Here is a 9221-nt window from a genome sequence, read left to right as displayed (position 1 = left end):
GCCCCCGGTCCAGATGGATACCCATCTAACTTTTACAAAACATATAAAACAACCATTGCCCCACTTTTAGTGTCGGTTTTCAATAAAGCTTCTGACTCCACATATTTCCCGAAGGAAATGTTGGAGGCCCGAATAGTTACCATCCCCAAGCCGGGCAAATCTCCTACAGCGGTTCAGAATTATCGTCCGATAGCATTGTTGAACACCGACCTTAAATTATTTGCTAAGATGGTTGCAAATAGGATATCCCCTCTTTTACCCGGCTTGATTAACCCAGACCAGGTGGGCTTTGTAATGGGCCGGCAAGCGTCAGATAACACACGCAGAGTTATTAATCTGATTGAACGCTGCCAAGCCCGAGACGAACCTCTCTTGCTCCTTTCTCTGGATGCAGAGAAAGCATTCGATAGACTCCACTGGGACTATCTAAGGGCTACCCTGGGCTGTTTTGGATTTGCGGGCAGAATACTCGACTCCATACTGGCTCTGTATTCCTCACCCTCGGCTTCGGTTTTCACAAATGGGTGCACCTCCTCTACCTTCAATATAACTAATGGGACTCGTCAGGGTTGCCCCCTGTCACCCCTCATTTTTGTGCTGGCTGTCGAGCCTCTGGCGGAGCGGATTAGAATGTTAGACTCCATTGTTGGTCCAGTGATAGGGGGCCTACCCCACAAAATCTGTCTCTTTGCCGACGATATTCTAGTATGCCTTAGAGAGCCTGAATCGTCGCTGCCACATTTACATTCCCTCTTAAACTCTTACGCAGCAGTCTCCTACTACAAGCTGAATACTTCTAAGACTGAGGCCCTCCCTCTGAATGTCCCTGATAACACTCTTAGATGTCTAAAAAATGATTACAAGTACGCGTGGCAACTCAGATCACTTAAATATTTAGGCGTTCATATATCTAGGGGGCGAGATTTAATGGGGTGTAACTACGACCCTCTCTTTCGGGCATTTGAACTATTTATCAAAGACTGGATGATGCAGGAGGTTTCCTGGGTTGGACGAGTGGCAGCTGCAAAGATGGTCCTCCTACCTAAATTGATGTATCTTTTCCGAACCATCCCCAGAACCTTCCCTAAAGATATTTGTAATAAGTTTAACCGACTGATGACTAACTACGTCTGGGGAGGCTCAAAGCCGAGAATAGCGAAATCCACCTTAATTGCGCCAAAGTATGCCGGTGGAGTTGCATACCCAGATTTAGAAAGATACCATAGTGCATGTCTACTCGCCCAGGCCAGTGATTGGTTCTCCCAAAACACTCCTAAACCATGGGTATCCTTAGAACAGAATGCTGTATTCCCCTTCACATTGCCAGACTTGTTCTGGTTGCCTACCATCTCAATCCCTGCTGAAGTAGCTGAATGTTCCGCGGTCCAAGCAACGATGTTGATATGGAGAACAGTACTTAAATCTCTCCCTGCTAGCGCTCTGCCCTCCCCCCAATTATCTCTCCATACTATAGCCCTATTGATCCCAGATTTGCAATTACACCATTGGAGGGACATGGGTCTCTCCTCCCTACAGGATGTCCTACGAGACGGTATTTTAGTCCCCTTTTCCCTACTCCAGGAACAATTTCAGGTGCCTAAACAAGATTTTCATAAATATCTGCAATTGAGACATTGGCTCCAAAGCTGCTCCCCCAAAAGAGCCCGCTATATCGGTCTCCCTAAATTGCTGATGTCCCTTTTAGTGCCTAGCGGTAATAGGGGGGGAATCTCCAGATGGGACCAACATCTTGTGACTGAATCCCGTCATGGGGCATTCCCCTCTCAGACTAAGTGGGAGAAAGACCTCCCTTCGGTCTTCACCGAAGATATATGGAAAGCGATCTTTAAATCGTGCTTCAAAATTTCTAAATGTGTAAATCACTGCGAAATGTATTATAAACTGATCCATAGGGTATATTTTACACCGGAGAGGTTGCACAAGATTTGGCCTGATGTCTCCGCTGGCTGTTGGAGGAACTGTGGGATGGTGGGAGATATCCTTCATATATTTTGGTTATGTCCAACAATCCGGTCGCTCTGGAGGGAGGTATTCCTTTTCATTTCCCACATACTGGGAGTAACTCTTACACCTGACCCCCTGTTGGCACTCTTTCACTATTATCATGGTGAAATGTCTAGTCACGATAAATATCTTTTAGGACACATTCTCATAGCGTCTAAGGCCGCTATCGCCTCCAAATGGAAGTCGGCAGTCGTCACCACTCTATCAATGATAGTACAAAGGGTACATCAACATTATGTTTTCGAAACAGCTGAGGACACCTACTCTTCAGAGACTACCTCTATTAGTAAGAAATGGTATAAATGGTCCCTATATAAGGAGAGATTGGGCCAAATTGGTGTCACTGGTGCTCCAGCCGACATACTTGACCTCTCTGTGCTCCACTCCCCGGTCCATATTGGACATTAGCTTGATACGCGATACAGACCTACTGCCCACCATTACAATATGATATAATTTCTGTATTATGATCTCCCTGATCTTTACCTTTCCGTCCCCCTGTCTTTATTTGTTATGTTATGTACATGTCTTCTCCCCCCTTTTTGGATTACATTTGCCAATTTAATTGTAATTGTAATGTGTATGAAAACTCAATAAAAAATGTAATATTAAAAAAAAAAAAAAAATCTATCATACTATTGTGTGCGCGCGGTGTGTACTTTGTACTCCCGGCGTGGCGTCCTGTACGCTAAGTCCGTAAGCTATAGGACTCTGTACGCAAATAGCGTACACAGTACGTAGCGTGTGTATTCAAACTTGCGGCCGCAGCGGCCCCACGATAAAGGTGTATTTAAAGTTATAGCTTTATGTTTAAAGATAATAATTGACATTATCACTGTAGTTCTACTACAAAAAAAATACCCAAATAAAAACAGTACACACACACCGTGACAGTATAACTTTATTACATACATGCACACCAACATACACACATACTTACCTATGTTGACACGAGGCTAGGTCCCCTTCTCCACGTAGAATCCACGGGATACCTGTAAATAAAATTATACTCACAACAATCCAGTGTAGATCGGTCCTCTTCTGTTTGTAATCCACGTACTTGGCAAAATAAAAAAACGCAAAACACGGACCACGCACTGAAAGGGGTCCCATGTATACACATGGGACCCTTTACCCCGACTGCCGGGACCCCCCGTGACTGCTGTCAAAGAGGGTCCCTTGAGCAAATCAGGGAGCACCACGTCGTGGCACTCTCCTGAATGGCTGTGCGCGTCTGAGCTGTCAGGCGGCGCACTCGAGATACAATGTAGCACATAGGCGCTCCATTGTATCCAATGGTGGGAACTTTGCGTCAGCGGTTGAGGTTACTCGCGGTCAACCGCTGACCGCAAAGTTCCCACCTATGCACTATGCGCCGCCTGACAGCTCAGACGCGCACAGCCAATCAGGAGAGTGCCACGGTGCTGGTGTCCCTACGTGTTATGTCCCCCGTATTTTTGGCACCAGGACCGGACGCAGAGCCCGGTGTTAGTTGTTAAAATATGGGGGATTCCCTGTCATTTTCCCCCCCGTATTTTTACAACCAGGACCGGCTCAAAGAGCCCGAGGCTGGTTATGCTTAGGAGGGGGGACTCCACGCAATTTTTTTCAGGGTTTCTTTTTACACTTTTGTGCCGTCCATGAAGTCAAATCCAGGACGCACACTATTCGTCAATTGGTCCGTTTTGCGACAGTGGGACTGTCGAATCCGTTTTTTATTGAATATGTCAAATTCGGGTCCCGACGACCGGGATCCGACTGTCGAATTGTGCTGAATCCAAAACGGTCGAATTCCAGCCGGAATTTGACCGCAATTCCATATACCCCTAAATCTACTTAACAGATAAACAATCCAATCTGAATCAAACACAATAAGTTATTTGAACTTTGTTTTGCAACCATAAAAATACGCAGTAGCATCTTAAATATTGTGAGAAACACACTGTACCTTGAATTTCATATTAGCGGCTTACTGGTAACACAACAGAACACACGGATGTGATTTGTCAGCGTTGCGATGCGTCCATCGTTAGCTGGTCGACCACAGCCGCGATTTTGATGCACAGTGCATCATTAAGAACGTGATATCGCGGTTCCAAGCCCCCATCTGTAAAAGTCAAATTGCTTTCTAACAAATATTTAAAATGCCAGCTCGAATATATACTGTGGACGCCTGCGCATCTTATTACCATGTGCTATGAATGTGCACTATACATCGCAAAACACTGCATCCCATAAGAGAAAACAATACACCCACACATTATCTGAGTTCCACAGCTCATTGATGTATATATTTGTTATTAAAAGGATATGTATTCAATATATCACAATGTACAGTATATATATATATATATATATATATATTTACATGGTTACAATTTACACAGTAAGCAGTTATTACAAACTAATTCAAATACATACATGGCCAGCAATACAATTACCATATTTTGTTCAAATGCTCACTATGCTCCATATCACTCTCTCTCTCTCTCTCTCTCTCTCTCTCTCTCTCAGTAAAATCATGCAGCCACCGGACAGTCAGCATCTCCACCATCATCTGGGACAAAGAAAGCAGCCGGCTGTGTGTGTGATCACCTATACACTGAGTCTCTTGGGGCATATACAGATCTCTTGTTACTAGTCTAGGGGAGGGAACTTTCTAATTCATGTTGAGTCATTGGTCAGTTCATATGCAAGCCTTGAAGACATCAAAAGGGCTGGCCTGAGCTTCCTGTCCATCACATGCTTTAAATGGAATGTTCATTGTTCTCATCAGAATTGTGGCTTTATATTTCTACACTCAATCATAACTACTCATGGCAATGTGCTACAACTTAATAACAGGCATCAAATGAATCTACACATTAATCTGGTTAGTGTGACACCAAGCACAACATGTCCATCTTGCTCCGCTCCAATAATACACATACTTGACGTTACTCCATTATATAATTTAAAACATTATGATGTCTGGCGCTTGATATGTTCAAATTATGTGCTGTATGAAATATGTGTTGAATATATGTTTGTGGCATGTCTGTGTAAATGCGTATGTTACCATGTATTGCTGTGCTCGCTGCGCGTATTTGCAAGCTTAGCAACTCATAATGTGTGGAGTCTGTATGTTCTCTCTATGTAATATTTTTGACTTCGAAAGTGTCCACAAAGATCGCATCGGGATCCTTTGTTCTTGCCCCGTATGCGGACACTTTGTTGTTCATACAGGAGGCCATGTGATCTATCTCTGGCAAACCCCACTTATCTACCAGAGTCTGAAAGACTTCTGGGTGTAGAGCCCATTCGCTTGCTTGAATGGCGTGTCGACTAAGAAAGTCCGCTTCCCAGTTTAGGACTCCCGGAACGAATACTGCGGACAATGCTGGAAGATGGAGTTCTGCCCACTTTAGTATGTGACTTACCTCCTTCATTGCTATTTGGCTGCGCGGTACTCCCTGATGGTTGAGGTACACCTCTGCCGTTAAATTGTCAGAGCGGATCTGGACTGGTCTTCCTTGAAGAGTGTCCTTTGCCTGAATCATTGCCATGTATATGGCTCAAGGTTTTAACAGATTTATTGGCAGGCACTTTCTTCTGTGGTCCATTGTCCCTGGAACCATAATCTTCCAGACACTGCTCCCCAGCCCTGAAGACTGGCATCTGTTGTCAGGATCCCCCATCTGATATCCAAAAAGGTTCTCCCTTTGTCTAGATGGGATGTCTGTAGCCACCAGGCTGATGACTTTCTTAGCTTGTGTGACAGTACCATAGTCTGTTTTTTTATTGTCTGATGTATTCCATTCCATCTGGCCAGAATCAGACGCTGCCGAGGTCTTGAGTGGAATTGTTCATACCATCAAACCCATCAGTCGCATAGCTGCGTGGATTGATATTGTTTGACTGTGTAACAAATCCTGAGTACTTGACTGTACCTTGGATATCTCATTCCGAGGTAATCAATTTTCTGCAGACTTGAATTCAGTACAGCCCAACAGTGAGTCATCCGTTGTGACGGAACCAGAGATGACTTTGCCCAATTTATGAACCACCCGTGCCTCTGCAGACAAGTCACTGTCTGTTGGAGATGGCACAGAAGCTTTTCCTGTGATTGTGCCAGGATAAAAAAGGTGGTCGCGGTATGACAATTTTCTTATCCCCTTCTTGCGGAGATAAGCTGCCATAATCATCATAATTTTGGTACATACTGTGGGGGCTGTGGCTAACCCAAAGGGTAAGGTCTTCAACTGAAAATGTTGCTGGAGGATAGTGAACCTTGAGATAACACTAATGGAACAGTGCTATAGGAACCTGTAGGTAAGCATCCTGACTATCCAGGGATACCATGTAATCTGATTTCTCCATGCAAAACTATGGAGTGCACCATCTCCATGTGAACTGTGGTACCCAAACTTATCTGTTTGGGATTTTGAGAATGGGATGAAAGGATCCTTCTGAACCCAAACCCGGTTGGAGTAAAAACCCCTGTTCCTATTGTGCAGGGGTTACTGGAATGACTATTCCTGACAAAAGTAATTTCTAAACTGCTTCTTGCAAACCCCTGTCCTTCACCTGGAACAGAAGAACCTTCGAGGAGGATGCTTCTAGAAGGGATAGCATAACCTAGAGATACTGCTTCTTGCACCCAGGCATCTGTTTGTAGACTGCTACCAGATCTGTGCAAACTGAAGAAGTCGGCCACCTATCCTTTTGGGGTCCCCCAGAAGGAGGCCCTCAGCATCATGCTGATGGCTTATCCTCTGGTTTGGAAACTGGCCCTCTGGTTGCCTTTGCTTCTTTGCCTTACCAAACTTATTGTATTGGGGCTGTTATGTTCCTTTATGACCGACAAGGCAGAAACCGGACCCCTAGGTTTGGGGTTATATGTGGAAGGAAACGTGACCTTCTTGGAGTCTGTTTCTGACTCCAGAATATCTGTTAACTCATTCCCAAACAGAAGCGTCCAGCCAAAGGCAAAGTTTCCAGAACCTTCTTTGATTCTGAATCAGCTTTCCATGTATGTAAGAAAAACTGCTCTGCGAGCAGCTATTGTTAATGCTGATGCACTAGAACATTAGTATCCATATGATCTATATTGGATTCTTGCTCCCTTGCAGGCGCTGAAACTCTGTCTTCCAGTACCTCAGCCCAGCCGCAGCAGTGAGCAACAAGCACTTCATACAGAACGAAGCCGGCGTGTGGGCTCCGTGCGGCAATTGTGGCCAGGCTCATTATCCTCTTCCTCGTTGACCACCGGCGGATGGTGCACGTCCAGGGAGTCTTGGAAGAGTTGCAGATATTGCCGGTTCCATGTGGCGGCTCTCATTCAATCAGCCGCAAACATGCTCTTTCCATAAACCCTTGCAGCAGTAAGTGGGTGAAGCACCTGTTGTAAACAGTGTGATTCTGAATATACACACACACACGCTACGAACCCACCAGCTTTATATAATACTGGACAAATTCTGGACTCACCCGGGAACGCTCGGGTTCATCAGCCCAAATGGAGAGGTAATCTTTTGCTCAATTGCTATCTATATGCCGGCTATTTATTCTGAAGTCATCCTTCCAACGGTTTAAATATCACAGAGCCCACTGTGGCCACACATTCAGTAACTGTGTTTCATTCATGAACTCTATATACAGCAGTTTTGGCAACAGTGTTCCCTAATGATTGTAACAGATTGTTACATTTGAACTTTTTACCAGCTACTTCAGTGAGTTTTACTGATATAATATTTACCGCAACAGCCCACACAATTCATGTGATTCTTATGTGTTTATATGTGGCAAATCAGTGAGATAGGTATTATACATTAATTACCGATGAATGTGTTTTAATTAAGTGGTATTTTATTGAATTATTGTGATCATTAAATATTTATTTTATAAATCTATCCGACTCTTTGGTTGTAATATAATTTAGGAAATTATGGTGTTTAAATGCAATGAGCGCCTCTATTAATTTCTTTTTCTGACCTCAGCCCAGTGTACCTACAGCACCTGGTATTCCAAGGTGGTCTCCCATCCAAGAACTAACCAGGCCCAACACTGCTTAGCTTCCAAGATCAAGTGAGATTGGGCCTATCCAGTGTGGTGTGGCTGTAGATTGCAAGGTGAAGTCATGGCTGGCCTTATGACTGCCCCAGACAAAGACAATATGGTTTTCAGAAAACCATCCCTCTTTTGACGTTGACGTTCAATGATATGCGTATCTACTTTAGGAGGCACTTCCTATTTTTAAACAGTCCCCAGCTGGAAAAGGATATTTGGAATCCCTTTTACTGGGAACCTATATACCTTATTGGGTATAGCCCAAACCTTTTCCATGATTTCCATCAGCTGCTGGGGTACCCCATGAGGAGGCCCTTTTTTTTTGGGACATTTAAACCTAGGTACCTTATTTTTAACACAGGCTCTGCTGATCCTCTGAGGACAGAAATGCCTTTACTGCTCTCATTATTTCAGCTATATTCACTGAGCTGACACCCTCTACCTGTTCTTTGTATGCCGAAGTAGAGTATGTAGAGCTTTCATCATCTGATGAATCTTCATGTGTAGCCTGTGCAGTTGATGATTTATTTACACTCGGTTTATCAGCTTGTTTTATTGGAGAAGCTGTTGGGGATACCGTAGGTAGAGAGATGCATGTATGGGTTAATAGTGAACCCTATTCCTGGTATTGATGCTGTAGGAATTAACCTTTCAGCTATACTGGACAAGGTCTGTGAAAACATCACCCAAGGGGGATCTATCTGTATTTGACGTAGATCAGGGATCTGCCTTGTATTATGCTGAAAAGCAAACCATTTTACACATAAACCATCCTGTACCAGAATAACACAGTTTTTGCAAGACAACATGATATGAGTGTTGGCAGGGCCGCCATCAGTAATTCTGGGGCCCAGGACTCGTAAAATAGGCAGGGACCCCCCCCCCCTAAAAAAAAGAAAAATAAATCATATATACCATACAAAATAAATACACACACACACACACACACACACACACACACACACACTTTCTCCCTCCCACTCACTCTCCCTCAACTTACCTATCACAGGCTGGCAGGAACTGTAGCAGCCTGCTCCCGTGTAGCTCTGCCCCCTCCATTTCGTGTAGTCCGCCCCCTTTTCATGATGAGATCTGGCACTGTCACAGGAGAGGGGAGAGGACGCTGCAAGCTTCTATTGAAAAGTCTC

At 44.3% G+C, this 9221-nt stretch overlaps 1 pseudogene; it reads right to left on the bottom strand.

Annotated features, from left to right (window-relative positions):
- Positions 1 to 8010: 8010 nt before the first annotated feature.
- On the bottom strand, positions 8011 to 8129 carry LOC134937383 (5S ribosomal RNA; annotated as a pseudogene).
- Between the last annotated feature and the right edge of the window lie 1092 nt (positions 8130 to 9221).

This window comes from Pseudophryne corroboree, chromosome 6, assembly GCF_028390025.1.
Source record: "Pseudophryne corroboree isolate aPseCor3 chromosome 6, aPseCor3.hap2, whole genome shotgun sequence".
Taxonomy (NCBI): Eukaryota; Metazoa; Chordata; class Amphibia; order Anura; family Myobatrachidae; genus Pseudophryne; species Pseudophryne corroboree.
The sequence above is the reverse complement of the archived record's forward strand: the minus strand, read 5'-3'. Positions and strand labels throughout refer to the sequence as shown.